Below are 15,354 nucleotides of genomic sequence, written 5' to 3'. Positions count from 1 at the left end.
AAATTGAATATATGAATAAATTAACCATGGAAAGAGTCATCTTGCTCCCTACTACCTCCTCTGGGGAGGAGGAAGGAGGGAAAAAGAGTCATCTTGCTCCCTACTACCTCCTCTGGGGAGGAGGAAGGAGGGAAAAAGAGTCATCTTGCTCCCTACTACCTCCTCTGGGGAGGAGGAAGGAGGGAAAAAGAGTCATCTTGCTCCCTACTACCTCCTCTGGGGAGGAGGAAGGAGGGAAAAAGAGTCATCTTGCTCCCTACTACCTCCTCTGGGGAGGAGGAAGGAGGGAAAAAGAGTCATCTTGCTCCCTACTACCTCCTCTGGGGAGGAGGAAGGAGGGAAAAAGAGTCATCTTGCTCCCTACTACCTCCTCTGGGGAGGAGGAAGGAGGGAAAAAGAGTCATCTTGCTCCCTACTACCTCCTCTGGGGAGGAGGAAGGAGGGAAAAAGAGTCATCTTGCTCCCTACTACCTCCTCTGGGGAGGAGGAAGGAGGGAAAAAGAGTCATCTTGCTCCCTACTACCTCCTCTGGGGAGGAGGAAGGAGGGAAAAAGAGTCATCTTGCTCCCTACTACCTCCTCTGGGGAGGAGGAAGGAGGGAAAAAGAGTCATCTTGCTCCCTACTACCTCCTCTGGGGAGGAGGAAGGAGGGAAAAAGAGTCATCTTGCTCCCTACTACCTCCTCTGGGGAGGAGGAAGGAGGGAAAAAGAGTCATCTTGCTCCCTACTACCTCCTCTGGGGAGGAGGAAGGAGGGAAAAAGAGTCATCTTGCTCCCTACTACCTCCTCTGGGGAGGAGGAAGGAGGGAAAAAGAGTCATCTTGCTCCCTACTACCTCCTCTGGGGAGGAGGAAGGAGGGAAAAAGAGTCATCTTGCTCCCTACTACCTCCTCTGGGGAGGAGGAAGGAGGGAAAAAGAGTCATCTTGCTCCCTACTACCTCCTCTGGGGAGGAGGAAGGAGGGAAAAAGAGTCATCTTGCTCCCTACTACCTCCTCTGGGGAGGAGGAAGGAGGGAAAAAGAGTCATCTTGCTCCCTACTACCTCCTCTGGGGAGGAGGAAGGAGGGAAAAAGAGTCATCTTGCTCCCTACTACCTCCTCTGGGGAGGAGGAAGGAGGGAAAAAGAGTCATCTTGCTCCCTACTACCTCCTCTGGGGAGGAGGAAGGAGGGAAAAAGAGTCATCTTGCTCCCTACTACCTCCTCTGGGGAGGAGGAAGGAGGGAAAAAGAGTCATCTTGCTCCCTACTACCTCCTCTGGGGAGGAGGAAGGAGGGAAAAAGAGTCATCTTGCTCCCTACTACCTCCTCTGGGGAGGAGGAAGGAGGGAAAAAGAGTCATCTTGCTCCCTACTACCTCCTCTGGGGAGGAGGAAGGAGGGAAAAAGAGTCATCTTGCTCCCTACTACCTCCTCTGGGGAGGAGGAAGGAGGGAAAAAGAGTCATCTTGCTCCCTACTACCTCCTCTGGGGAGGAGGAAGGAGGGAAAAAGAGTCATCTTGCTCCCTACTACCTCCTCTGGGGAGGAGGAAGGAGGGAAAAAGAGTCATCTCCTCCTCCCAACATGTTATGTGCGTTTGGCTACCCTGTTGCGACATGTTTGGTGTTTTTTTCAAGTATGAGCCACCAGCAGGTAATATGACTGAACAGGTCTCAAGAGGGTGGCCAAGTGCGCGCAACATGTTACGCACAACAATGTTGTGATATGTTGGGTTGGGGGGTTTTAGATCGTTATTTATTAACACACTTTGTTACAGCTTTTAAGTAATGGACAAGGACACAAGATTTTGCCGCAAACTTACTTTGCGGCTTGTTTATATATCTTTTTTTCGTTATTTAATGATCTGACGTTGTAGAAGGTTTCAAGAGCTCTTTTTTGCGAGTCCTTTAATTAGCCCTTACACCTTCTTAACACTACGAAAGGCTTTGCGAAATTTCACTTAAGTATTGTACTGATTCACACTATTTCAGAGAAGAAAATGCTGATGAAAGCTACTTTGCAAGTCTTGTTTATTGATTAAATAGCTTTCAAAAATTCAGTAATGTTTTTCCAAAAAGTCACTTAAGTCTTTTCGAAGACTTGCTCACCTCCTTTTTTAAAACTTTATTTCAAGGTGGTTGAATTTAATATTGATAAGTGCTGCAGCTCATTTTCTTAACGGATCCGTCTAATCTCGGTGATCCTGTTGACAAGAATTATTATTATTGATCAGTTAGAAGGCAAGTGTAAGTGCTATCTAGACAATTGAAAATACGTGCACTGAGACGTTATATGCTAATTTACTAACTGTACTGGTTTAACAAGAATGAGCGTAAAAATTTCAAATCTCTATGTCAAGTTTTTTCTTTCTTTAATTTCTTTTCATACACAGAAGCTATTTGTATCGATTGGGTTTGATAGGTTGCCATCACTATTTGGGTGCTACTTTATCACAAAATCCGTTAACCAGGATTCTATTGTCATTCTATAGAAAGCCAAGTTAACAACGTGTTATGCTAAAATGAATAAGAACTGTAGATCTACTTCAGCTACCTTAAAAACAGCGAGGAACACACATGGTATCCATGGATACACTGACTAAACTTATACTAGAAAATTCGGCAATGTTGTCAGATTTGATATCAAGACAACATCCTATACAGTTTCTTTATTTCTTTATTCTCATCACTTGACTTTTTGAGAATGTTTTAAGACCGCTAGGAGAAATTGTATGTTGATTTCTAGTTCTTGAGAATTGAAAAGTTCACTCAGTTCTACCCACTGTCAGACATATTAAACAGAGTGCGTTTATTTTCTCACTGAGCTTGTCGTGTATGGTAAGTCATTTTATACAGAGAACGGGTTTGTTCGGGAAATTGATGCCTCGCCGGCACCTCTCTCGAGACCGTAGCTAGAAACGCTCCAAACATGTATGGAGTTACCACTTTTTATCGGTACTAACTAGAAAATTTAATATCCGTTCACGACAAACAGAAATATTTTATTATTTTAGGATATGTCCCTTCCAGGAATCTTAAAGGTACTGAATAATTTTAAAATGTCTTAAGCTATCCCATAGCATTTCTAACAGAGTGTTGCCAAATTATTTCTGGTTACAATAAAACAATGGAAAATCGAAAACTAATCATCTTTATGGAATAATATAACTTTACTTCTTGTTTACTTTTGCAACAAAGTGGGCGGCACTATTGAAAGTTGGAAATGGATAATTATAACTTAACTCACGTGTCTGCGTATTGAACATCTTATCTTTTAATTGTCATCGTACACAAAGAAATTAGAAAAAAATCAGAAATCGAGAGTGAAATTTGCCTTCCATCGCAAAAGTGGTTTTGCATGAGAACTCGTTTTCAAACAGAAAGACAAGGTAAACTCGGAAATGGCCTATTCACTGCTCCATCAAGACAATGATCCAAAGTTGATGACTTCCTTTTTTCTCATCATCTTGTTGAAATTAATATTATTGTAATTAACTGAAATTAATTGAAATTCTCATCATCTGCAGAAAGGAGAAATGAGCTGTCGATCACTATTTCTCGGAATAATAGAGTTAATTTCTATAATCGACTTTAATAACTTGAATTTGTTATTGCTTTCTAGGAACAATACGTGAAAACTGGAGCGGAGCGAATGTTGGAAAATCACATCTTTGTTTGCACCGAAATCGCAAAGATATCTTTCTCTTGAATTTATAAACAATCCACCTCTGAATTACAGTTCAACAAGTTTCTCACTTTTTCTTCTACAAATCACCAGTTAAGAACTTCACAACCTTAACTTTTTTTGTACAGGACGCTTAAAACAAAAGTACTGTTTTTCCTTATCATTTTTCATGTGACTGTACCATGCAAGGAGTTAAATTCACACTCTTGGTATTACTTTGGAATTTTTTTTCCTATTTTGTCGTTGAACATCTTAGTCGTCATTTAGTTTTTAAAAAAACATGCTAAGTCGAGCTGCCACAAATTGCAGCCGCTTCATTTAATGCTCTAAGAAAGTGACTGTATCGAGATGAAATCTACACAATATGCCACAAGAACAGTTCTTACAATGTGGGTAATTTATAAAGCCAGAATTCCTAAATCAAGCATAATGGTTATTTTGGGGGCATCGATTTCCCTTCCTGAACATGTACTGCAATTTTGGTGTCAAGATTGAACTTAAACAAAGTTTTCAAACACGTAAATCCAATTCTTTTCTCTGACCTTTTCCAATAAGAACGCCGCAAAGAGCTTGTAAATTGTACATTTCTTCTACCTGGCCTCCTCTTTAACAATGCATAGAGTCAGCTTTCGTCACGACACACGACTGAAAACAATCTGTTGTTGGTGTTTTGTGGCGCTATTTCAGCCCAAAATGCGAGCGATTTGACAAAATAAATCTTACGTTTGATATTTTTCCACTTAAAAGTATGAAACATTCAATATTTAGTTGCTACATTCTTTCTCGTATATTTTTATATGCGAAAGATGAAAATTTGGCAATAAATATTGTAAATTTTGACATCAAGACAATATCTCATAGTTGATGTATTATTTATTCTCATCACCTGACTCTTTGGCAATGTCTTAATTCAGTCAAGAGATTTAATTGCTGATCCACTGTCAATTTTATAACTTTACTATCCGTTGGCTCATTTGCAATTTTTAAAGCGGTGCCCTTGAAATGAGTTTTCGAGCTGAGTCAAGTCACTTTTTTGTGCAAGTGATGTACGAAGAGTCAGTTTTTAACTCGAAATTGGCAAGAAAGCCGTCTATTTATTTCCCTTTGGGCTGGTATATACGTAGCCAAACAGTTTTGTAAACTCTCACAACCTGTCACAATTTCCCTTTGTCAAACATAATCATATCATAATACATTTATTTTTCAGTCATGTGATTCAGTGAACAACCGGGTTTGGTTTAGAATTGATGCCTCGCTGACATCTGTCTTCAGACCCTGTTAACGCCCAAACATTGAATTCACCACTCATGGAACACTTACTTTTCGTATCAGTTCTAGCTGGAAATTAACCACTCACGAAAATCAGCAACACTTATTGTCTGATGTCACCAAATGTCTTACGAAACACCGCCCTACGCTCCCAGTTACCCATGTGTCCTAACTTTCCGGACATAAGGGAGCTCAAGCAAACCACGACGGCAACGGCAACGAGAACTTTTGGGCGGAATTAAGGGCAGTCTCAGTCACGTAGAAATTTATTAATCCAAATATTGTGTTGATAATGATTGCTTATTTTTTTTCCAATCTTCTTAAATTGCGTAGCACAGTAAAGGCAAGCGCTAATGCGAGTTTGACTATTGTTTTCCTATAAAACAAAAATTGGAAAAGCCAAGTAAATGGGTCAAGCTAAAGAAAGAATTTAGCCTTGATGACAAGCAAGTTTCAGAGGCATTTCTTCTGCCAGTGAGGGCTGCTAATGAACCGTATCTACGCTCCTTTCGGTACAAAGTGTTGAATTCTGTTCTGTTTACTAATGACCGCCTGTGTAAAATGGGATACGTTTCTAATCCCAACTGCATCTGTAATCAGCAAACGGAAACAATATCCCATATTTTGTTCGGTTGTTCTTTTTCATATTCTTTTTGGCATGAGGTTAATGAAAAAGGTTTTGAGCACAATCAAGAGTTGCAGAAGCCTCTCGCTTACATATTGCGATGTTATTGTTAGGTCTTTTGAGGAGGAGATGGATCTATTTAATTATATAGTAATTTTAGGAAAATCTTTCTTGTGGACTTGTCGATGTAGAGAAACATTACCTTCCTTGAGCCACTTCATAAGAATTTAGGTAATTAAATATGAAACTGAAAAACATATTTCAAATCGAATAAAACGAATTTGTTTAAAGAACAATAGAAGATCTTTGAGGAAACAATTCTAATTAATAATTATAGTAGACAACGCTATTAAGAAAAATCGTTAAGTTAAATAAGTATAAAGATAAGAATTGACAAAATCTTTTTTCTTAATTAATTCAATATGGTGTCATTGTTAACTTCTGCAAACCAAACATTATTCGTTCTTCTGTAAATTAATTGTTAAAAAAACGATTGTAATTGATGCAATTATGGAAATAAAAAATCCAAAATGAGGAAAAAAACATAAAACAGCAACGAAAACGTCACCAAACAAAATATTTATTGAGTAGAACAATGGCTGTGCGCGTTCGTTTTAAATCTTTGTGCATTTTGTAGCCGTAACGTGATATGAACAGGTTCTGTGCATTTTGAAGAACGTAGGTCGGGATGGAAAATTTTTTGTATTTCTTTTTGGAATGGATCGCTGGTGTTACATATTTAGTTTGAGCAAGCTTTAAGTACTGATTGGCGTACGGAGCAGGTATCGAGATTGTTACGAGATTAGAAATATCATTTTTCTTTCCAGGAGTCGTCCCTGACGTAGGTATCGTCGTTGTTTAAGCTAACTATTTCATTTCTTATCCACAACTCAAAATTCATTCTTTCATGTATGAAAAACAGAGGTTTTCGCATGCAGTTTCCAATGAAATTGAAAACAAAGTAGTGATCGAGTTTTAACCCAGTCAAGAAATATGACCTGTTAAGTCGATTTAAATAAACGACAGAAATTCCATTTATTAATTATACAATCTGCGTTTTTTTTCAAGGATTTTCAGTTCGACGTCTAGTTGACTATTTATCATGTCTTTAATATCGTTGTGTTAACACAGTTTTAATTTTCGTTTTATGATCAGTTATAATAATTCATGAGTCTTCTTTAAAATTTATATTGTCTGAATATTTTAGCGCAAAGTTCCGTCCAATAGATAATACGGCCAGTCAACAATGCCCCTTTCCCCATTGAAATGTCACTCAAAACGTTTTTTCACATGAAACACTCTAATAAGTACAATTTTGCTTTGTTAAATAATTAAATGAACTTCAGTTTTCGGTTAACATTGTATCACGAACATTTGATGAGAGAAAATTTGATGAAAGAGGACTCATCGCAAATTGCGAAAAAACGTTTTCTCCGCGAAATTTAACCCGTAGACCTAAATTAAGTCATAGCAATTTTTTTTAAATTTTCTCTCGTTCTGATCTATCTACGAGTCCGTGTAAGATTTAACCCCCCAAAGAAGACATTGCACATATTTTGAATGGTCAATGTGCAAATATATTCTGAAATCACCTAAATATATTCTGAAAGTCCCTACATATTTTAGCCGTTTTTCATTCTTTTGGAGGGGCGGGTCGGTTAAAATATTCAAAAAAGTATCCTTACGTGCTTTCATAAGCATGCCATGATGAAAAAAAAAAAAAACTACTCAGGGCTCCATAAATGTAAACATTATGCAAGTAAAAAAACAAGTTGAGAATTAATTGCAAAGGCACTTCAGTAAGCTTGTATATCTGGTATCGGTTGAAGTTATATTGCCAAATGCTGTGTTAAAAAGTTCTAGTAACGGTATGAAAGTTGTTTCATGGTCTCCTTTTAAAATTGCTCACCAGGTTCATTCAATAATCTTCTTCCGAGTAATTAAGAAGGAATCTACAAGACGTTTGAGTAACAAGTGGAAAAAAACTTTGTACCGAGAATATTCACATCGTATTGCAAACGGCTGTGCGACTGTTTTAAATATCTTCTCAAAGGAAATTATTTCTAATAACACCAAATGTCGACTGAAACAGATTTTGAAGTTCATATGAAATACTTGAAATTACTGGTGAAATGAAACTGATGATGAAAGTTTACCTTTGTTTGCACAATTTCCCTGAACTTTGAAACTTATTTTCCCACGTTTCCATGGGAAATGGTTTTCGGTGTTATTTCAAACAACTATTTATATCTTAACCTTTTAGAAAATGCGGAAAGGACTGCAAGATACTTAGATACTCTAATTAATGATTAGATCTGAATAAGGCGACTTAAATTATTCTATGCTCAATTCAGTGGAACGTTTTCACGTGACGTCATCAAGCTTTTAAATCCAAACGTAAAGAGCCACCAGAGTTTCTACCCTCATCAGGCAAAAGAGATGCGAAAATTATACATCTTGACAACATTTCAGCGCAATGGTGTCCTTCGTTTTGAAACAAGTGCATTTTGAATTTTAGAGTTATGACAGTGCGGGACATCGCGTTGTCGAAAGATATGTACTTATCTCATGATTTTTAGCCCTTCGTGAAATAAAAGTAGCAGTTAAGTGTTAATATGTTGGTTTGTGCAGAATAGGCAATCAGTGGCCTGGATAACCAAGATCCAGATTGTCACACTATTTTCCGGCTGCCATATTGGCGAATCTTTGCTGAGGTCATTTTTTACATTTTTCCTCATTGACATACTACTTTGCACGGAGAAGGTATCACGCTAGACACGAATTGACTACAACAATTTAAAGAGCTTGTGAAACTTAGTAATTGGTGAAACTTTTGGCTCTTTGGCTGAAATATTCGAGGAGAAATTGGCCTTCAAAAACTGCCAAATTTCTGGGTGGCAAACGCCCCAATGAGCTTTTACATTCTTTGTTAAATTTTGAGTTTTTTAAACCCGCGTCGCTCAAAAATTATTCAATACATCGAGCTCAAATTCCTTGACACAGTTGATCGTGCTATGCCCTTTCAATATTCAGAATTTCCATCAGAAACTGTATCACTTATGGGGCAAATATTGTAAACAAAGATTCCCCAATTGGTGTACCACGGAGGTACACCAATATGGCGTCACCATACTGAAGTTCTGTAAATTTGTGCAAAACATTTAGGCAAATAACTGAAGTTTGGGATAGCGCATAGACCTAAAACCTGGAGAGAAGTGTTCTTTACTTATCTTCAATAAGATCGAATTTTCTTGTTCTTTTTTTCTATTGCACGACGGTGAAAACGATCTATTGTAGTCCGGCTATCTGACTAGCTGTGCCTTTCCAAGATTTTTTTCAAGATTTAAAATCGTTCTTTACTCGACAAAAACAAACAAACAAACAAACAAACGAAAAAACAGAAGAAGTCCTTTTTAGAGCAATCTTACTTTTAATTTGGCTCAATGTGATACCGTCAAGAGTTATGCGGCTGTACAAACAGCACTCTGACATGGAGTTTGCAATGTATGAGAAGTGACGAACTGGAAGATTAAAAACTTTCAATTGAGGTACTTCACTTTATATTCTAGAGAATACTACTCAAATGCAAAGGATGTACACATGCAAAACGACAGTTCGATGTATCATTCATCTCGGCTCAATGGGAAAACTAGTGAGCATTTACGAGATGATTTTATTGATAAGCCGCGGCCATGTATTAATTACTTCCTACCCCTTCCTCTTCATTTAAATTTTTCTCGAAAAGAAACCACCATTGTTCTCAATTTAGCAAAATACTTTTTTCTCTTATCTAAATTTCCGCAACTTTTGTGATGGTCTTTATCAATGCCTTGAAAAAAAAAAAACAAAAATTACGAGAAATAATATTCGATAGTTTCAGGTTGACCTTCAGCATAACGAACTGAGTGGTAACGTTTAACACATCCCATGCTCAAAATGTATATTCTCATTACTGGTTTTCTCATATTGTTTTAAATGTTAACTCTGAGAATTTAGTTTTTCAAAGTGGTAACTCTTTAGTACATCCCATGCTCAAAATGTGTATTCTTGTTACTGATTTCTCATATTGTTGTCAATATTAATTCTAAGAATTTGGTTCTTCATCAAGACAATATCTTCTAGTTAATTAGTTTCTGAGATTTTCATAATTCTTACACTGAAACTGTCAAAAGTTAACGAGAGTAGAAATAAAGTACTTATCTGAGATTTGATGTTTCCATTAGTCAACTTGTGCCAGAGTCCAACAGTACATTGCGATCCAAGATGGCTACCGCTTTCTGTCAACAGTGATATATCAGCCGCCTGGAGCGAGAGAGACAGAAAAAAGAATATTTAATCAACACTACCTTGTCAACTAATAAATTCATAGCAGTGTTAGATACAATTGATAACTATGTAAATTTTCAGAAAACAGTAGTGTTTTGATGTGTTTTCGAATTTTAGCATTTTCTTAAAAAATGAAATAGAATTCCCTTGGAATCCAAGATGGGTTGTATTGTTCGCGCTTCTAAGAATCAAGGATAATGCTTTCTAACTTGGTTATATTATAAGCTAGCTATTAAAATTGGATTTAATGATTATTAAAGAATCTTTTTTATGACTATTTACGTCGTGGTATTCTCCTCTTGACCTAAACGTTTTCAGACGCTTAATTCCAAGAACGTAAATGAAAAGTGCAAGATGTTCCTTCACATAATAGCTCCACCCCCACGCGAAAATGATCTGAGCCAACAAAAGTTCGACCCAAAGTCCTTCCAAACAGACGGCAGTCTCATTATAATAATTATTATCTAACATAATGCAGTGCACGTGTATTGTACAGATATAAATTATGGCATTTTCTGGACAACAAGACAGCCGTGCGCTTACATGCAGCAATGGTACGAAACTTGAAAATCTATCAATTTTACAATCAGAATCACGATTTTTAACACTCTTGGAGTGTAAAGAAAGGAAAACCATTATCCACTTATCTGAGCTGAGATGTCTTTCCAATAGTCACCGATCGTACGCCAGAAGTGAAGCTCTGCACACTGCCATCCAAAATTCAGTTAACGTTGATGAAATTCAATTAATTAAGGTTGATGAATAAATCCAGAAACTCGTGAACTGTCCTTTAACACATCTTTGGTCATCCTGGAGATAGCAGAGCAAACGGCAGCAACTTTAGTTATTTAATCACCTAGGTTTACTTATGATTATTTCATGGACAGATGACTTGCTCACCCCAAAAACTTGTTCGCATGTTGTGGTCAGAAAGTTGAACCATAATAAATGGCCGTCACAAATTAAAACGAGATTATAACGAGATTTACTTACTTTTTTAATTAATCCTCTTCGTTCTCTGTGGGACACAAGGCAGCCACAATCCATCTAAATCTCTATTTTGTACAATATGTTGTTCCTCATTGAGCTCATGGCAGGCGCCAGGTGGTTTTTGGCCAACCAGGTTTGCTGTTGCCAGTTGGCGTCCATCTCTAGGCAACCTTGGGAAGTGTGTGGTCAATGCATCGGATTCATCTCCGTTTGATTTCCTTGACAACATTCTGGCAATAAGTTTTTCTGTCAACGGATCAGAGATAAAGAGCAATATTCACTGCTTGCAGACATTCACGTCAATTGTTTTGAAACAAACAGCTCTTTGTTTCAAAAGCCAATTGCTCTCATGTTGGCGAATATAGCTAGCCTAACGAGCTTGCAAATCTTTTCCTGCGCTGAGAATTTTGCTATTTTTTGCTCATTTTCCTCATTGAACTACGCCTATAGGCTCGTCAGTTAGCTTCAGCTCAGTTAAAATTTCTCTTTTTTAGAATCAATAAACGAATTTGCCAGTGTAGTCAATAAGGTAGAAGTTCTTAGATTCATGCTATGGATTTCAAAAAAGTCTTTTTTTAAACAGGAAAACACGATCGCAGGACGATAAACTGAAGCATTCTACGAATGGATTATGTAAAAAAAAAAAAAAAAAAAAAAAAAAAAACATTAAAACTTTAGTGCCACCAAATCGTAAGATCTTAGACTCGGTACTCGATTTCCTGTATTTGTAAGATAAATGAAAAATGTTTTAATTTAATAGTGCGAAATAAATAATACGTGTCACTTTTGTCTGTGGGTTAATTTTAAGCAAAAATACGTCCAAACACGAGACTCGTCCATTAAAATTACGAAACATTCAGCACCAAGGGATACAAAATTACCAGCGACAGGCACTCATTCTGAAATCGATCACATTCTTTATTAAATTGCAAACCGGTTCTAATGTTACGTCTGAATGCCCCTAAACTGGACTTAGCTGCAAAGCTTCAAAGGATTACATTAAATGAAATCTAGCGACAACTGTGATTCACTTATCTGAACTTCGACGGAGTTGTCGTCAACATGAAACTTGCCAGGCGTCCATAGCTGGTCGTGCTACACTTCATTTGAATTGGTGAATGACGCCTGTCACTCCAATTCAATTCCTTTGGATACAACTTTGCTGCCTTTGGTCAATTCTTGTGAAAAAACAGGAATGCCATGGTTAAGTTTTTCGCGTGTTAACTCAAGCAAAACTGACTTGATTGAATATTAGTATCAGTTAACGGACGTCTATCGGCCTTGCACTTAACAAAACTCCCTCAAAATGTGGAAAAACACTTTTAAACGACTACCAACAAAGTGGTGCACTGCAGTGGGAACGAACTGAAGATTAGTTTTAGGTTTTGATATAACTACATAATTGTTCTCTTCGTATCAGAGCAAAGGGAAAGGCGGTTGGAATTTTCTGTTTTTATCACAGTTAAAAAGAGTGTACATGGTAGCGCTCCGAGGTGACGAAACAAATTGCGAATGACAAAGTCAAACGGCAAACCAAGCAGATCATCAAGCTGCAAACAAACATTTTATTAAAAATAATCATTCAGTTACTCACAAGAGAAATGTTTGCTATTCGGTTTTTCAACTTCGCCTAAATACAGTCTTCGGTGTCAAGGAAAAACACATGCACCTCGAATCTTTCACAGCATTGAGGAAAGTTTTATTATACCATTAAATGATCACATTGAAAGACGAGGGAAACAGCTAGGACACGTAACTAGCTAGAGAAAATGTGGATTTACCTGAAGGAAGCACATCGACTAAGATGTCTTCGCCCTTGCCTTCAATTCAACGGCGATAAATAAAGAAAATATGGACTTGCCTGAAGGGAGCACAGCGACTAAGATGTGTTCGCCCTTGCCTTCAATGCAACGGCGACCGACGCTAAAATGGGTGTGTCATTCTACACTTCTTTATATATACCCACATTAAAATTCATTACAGCCACGAGAAATATGCTTTGAACAAAAGAAATGCATCCCACGTTTAGATTGTGTGCTTTGAATTGTAAAAAATGAGCAACTTGGGAGAAAAACATGTACCTGAAAGGAATTTTGATCCGAATATGCTATGTTTGTACTTAATAGGCCAATTTTGATATATTAAAATTCTAACTTGGCTCCGCGAGGCTTAACGGAATAATAAAAAAAGAAGTTGATTATTCATCCCTTAGACCCGAGGCGGTCTCTTTTGTTTTATTCCCCTAAGCCTCGGAGCTAAGTAAGACATTTAATAAATCGAAATTGGCCTCTAACTGTCCAAAAATCTCACAGACAAGAATACCACGGTGAAGCGTCGTAAAACGTACTTTTGGTCCAGCTAAGTAATTACAGCTGCGTCATAATTCAACTTAAATAATGACGAAATTTATGCGCGCGCAAATTATGACACATATTCAGTTTTCTTACCTCTTTTTCACGTCTTTGGAAAATATCTTTGGAAGAAAAACTTTTCTCTGACAATGAATAAGCTTACGCAATCGCATGAAGATCTAACCGTCGATACAACCAACATTTTAAATTTTGACCGTAAAAATTCCTGCTGACGAAGTTCGCTGGAAAGAACGTGCTGCACTACGGTATTTTAAGGTTACCGTATACCTTCAGGGGTGTCTCGCGTGCAAGCGATGTAGCGCGTGCAGTTTAAGCTGTAGATACCTAAACCCCTATATCAAATTAAAGCTTATAGAGCTGGCTATCAGACTATACCAAGAATTTTAAAATAAAATGAATTGTTCAATTTTTCACGACCACTAACTGCGAGCGCCCGAATCACCTTCGAAAGCTACAAGTCAAAGCGAACTTTGTTTTTCACCAATTTAATTTTTTCCTGGTTTTCAGGACCCAAAGCGCTTAAAAACGTATCTGCGTTTTGGCATACTCATTTGCAGTAAAAAGTTACGGAACATTTTCGAAATAGGATTAAAAAAATGTGGAGTGATCGTACAAAAATCGCTCTCGAAGAAAAAGTATTTCGAAATTTGCAATTCGCAGACAGTTTTTTGTAGTTTATATGTTAAACTAGCTACTGTATAAATTTGAGGGCAATTGAACAAATTCCCTTTGAGTTATAACTCTTTAAAGTGCCGGCTTCAAGCGAAAAAATTTATTCGAGAAAACAGCGCTAAGAAAAATCTTCTGCTTCGCAAACAAACTCCGCCCACAAACGCCTTCAACTGGGTTCTCAGATAATTGAGCCAATCAGTGCAGGGAAAGTTTGCTACCGTTAACCTCCTGGTGAAATCTGCGCGCGAATCTCCAAAATACCCTTGTGTTTCGCAATGCGCTCAAGGCGCCGAAAAAGGCCGAACGAGGAGAAATAATTTTTCTGTAGCTCGGTTTCTCTTGAAGCTGGTCTGGCAAAATGGGAAGACTAGAGAGGATACCAACGCTAGAGTGGCTGGGCGAAGAAAACAAACAAAAGAAAGCACTGTGGAGCAACCGTTTGTGGTCAACTTTGCATGGATAATATTTCAAATGGTCTCATGGAGTCCGACGATTCGTCGATATCGGACTCATCAGAAGAGTCTCTGTCAACATCCCTGTTATTGCTGTCAAGTTCCAAAATTTTTACAGAACCTTTCTTTTCTCTTACCACGAATTTTTTTATACGATAGCTATAGCTTCATCCGCGAGGCGAACTTTTGCTTCTTCACTCATTGATGTATTTTCATTCGTTCTTCGCTGTTTTCGCTTTTTCGAACTGGTTTATGTTTTTAACGTGGTCCATGTTTACTTCTAACTTAATAGAGTTACACCTAATACCAAGAATGCTTGGTAGTCGGAACAACAAGGCTTATCAACTGAGAAGACATCCGTACAGGTAATTCCCGTGAAAATCGCGCCATAGGGCTGTCAATCAAGAGGTAAACTTTTACTTCCGGCGAAAACGAAAAACCGCCATTTCTCCGCCAATATTTAGCCTTTTTCAATTTTTTTTTCAGAAATTCAAGATTAATCTTCGACCACTACTTTGACCCAAAAAGCCAAATTTGAAGAAAATTGCCGACCCGAAGGTATAGTGTAAGCTTAATTTAGCGCTTCTATATCTAGAATTCAGTTTCTTTGTAGAATTTAAATCTAGCTTGCCATTTGTTCGGTTTCTTTTTAACATTTTCTTTAGGTCTCATAATTTCTCGTGATTTTTTTTACGGAAATAGACAAATTTAAGCTTATTTATTGGAGCTCAGTCACGGTTTGCGCATATTGAAAAGTTTAGCCTCAATTTTTCAAATTCGATGTTTGCAATCCGTGTTAATCGTCTCTATCCTTAGCCATCCTTGTTCCTTTATAGTTTATCATTATGTCCTTGGTGTTTTTCTATCTTATTAAACTCTTATTTTTCAGGTTTCCTGTACATTCCGTATCTGAAGGTTTATCCTGTTCATTTGACACCGTGAACCAACTTTTTCACTGCAAAAGTACACAAAGGAAAGGTTAACAA

General features: G+C 37.6%; 1 long non-coding RNA gene across 1 annotated transcript; it reads right to left on the bottom strand.

Annotated features, from left to right (window-relative positions):
• Positions 1–9,930: 9,930 nt before the first annotated feature.
• LOC149117608 (uncharacterized) lies at positions 9,931–12,863 on the bottom strand. The gene is made up of 3 exons (XR_016204192.1): positions 12,654–12,863; positions 10,876–11,118; positions 9,931–10,692 (listed from the first exon to the last, which is right to left on the bottom strand). It is a non-coding gene; the product is annotated as an uncharacterized LOC149117608 (long non-coding RNA).
• Positions 12,864–15,354: the final 2,491 nt, after the last annotated feature.

This window comes from Orbicella faveolata, unplaced genomic scaffold (genome assembly GCF_042242905.1).
Source record: "Orbicella faveolata isolate gen_17 unplaced genomic scaffold, um_ofav_v1 contig_12, whole genome shotgun sequence".
NCBI lineage: Eukaryota > Metazoa > Cnidaria > Anthozoa > Scleractinia > Merulinidae > Orbicella > Orbicella faveolata.
The sequence above is the reverse complement of the archived record's forward strand: the minus strand, read 5'-3'. Positions and strand labels throughout refer to the sequence as shown.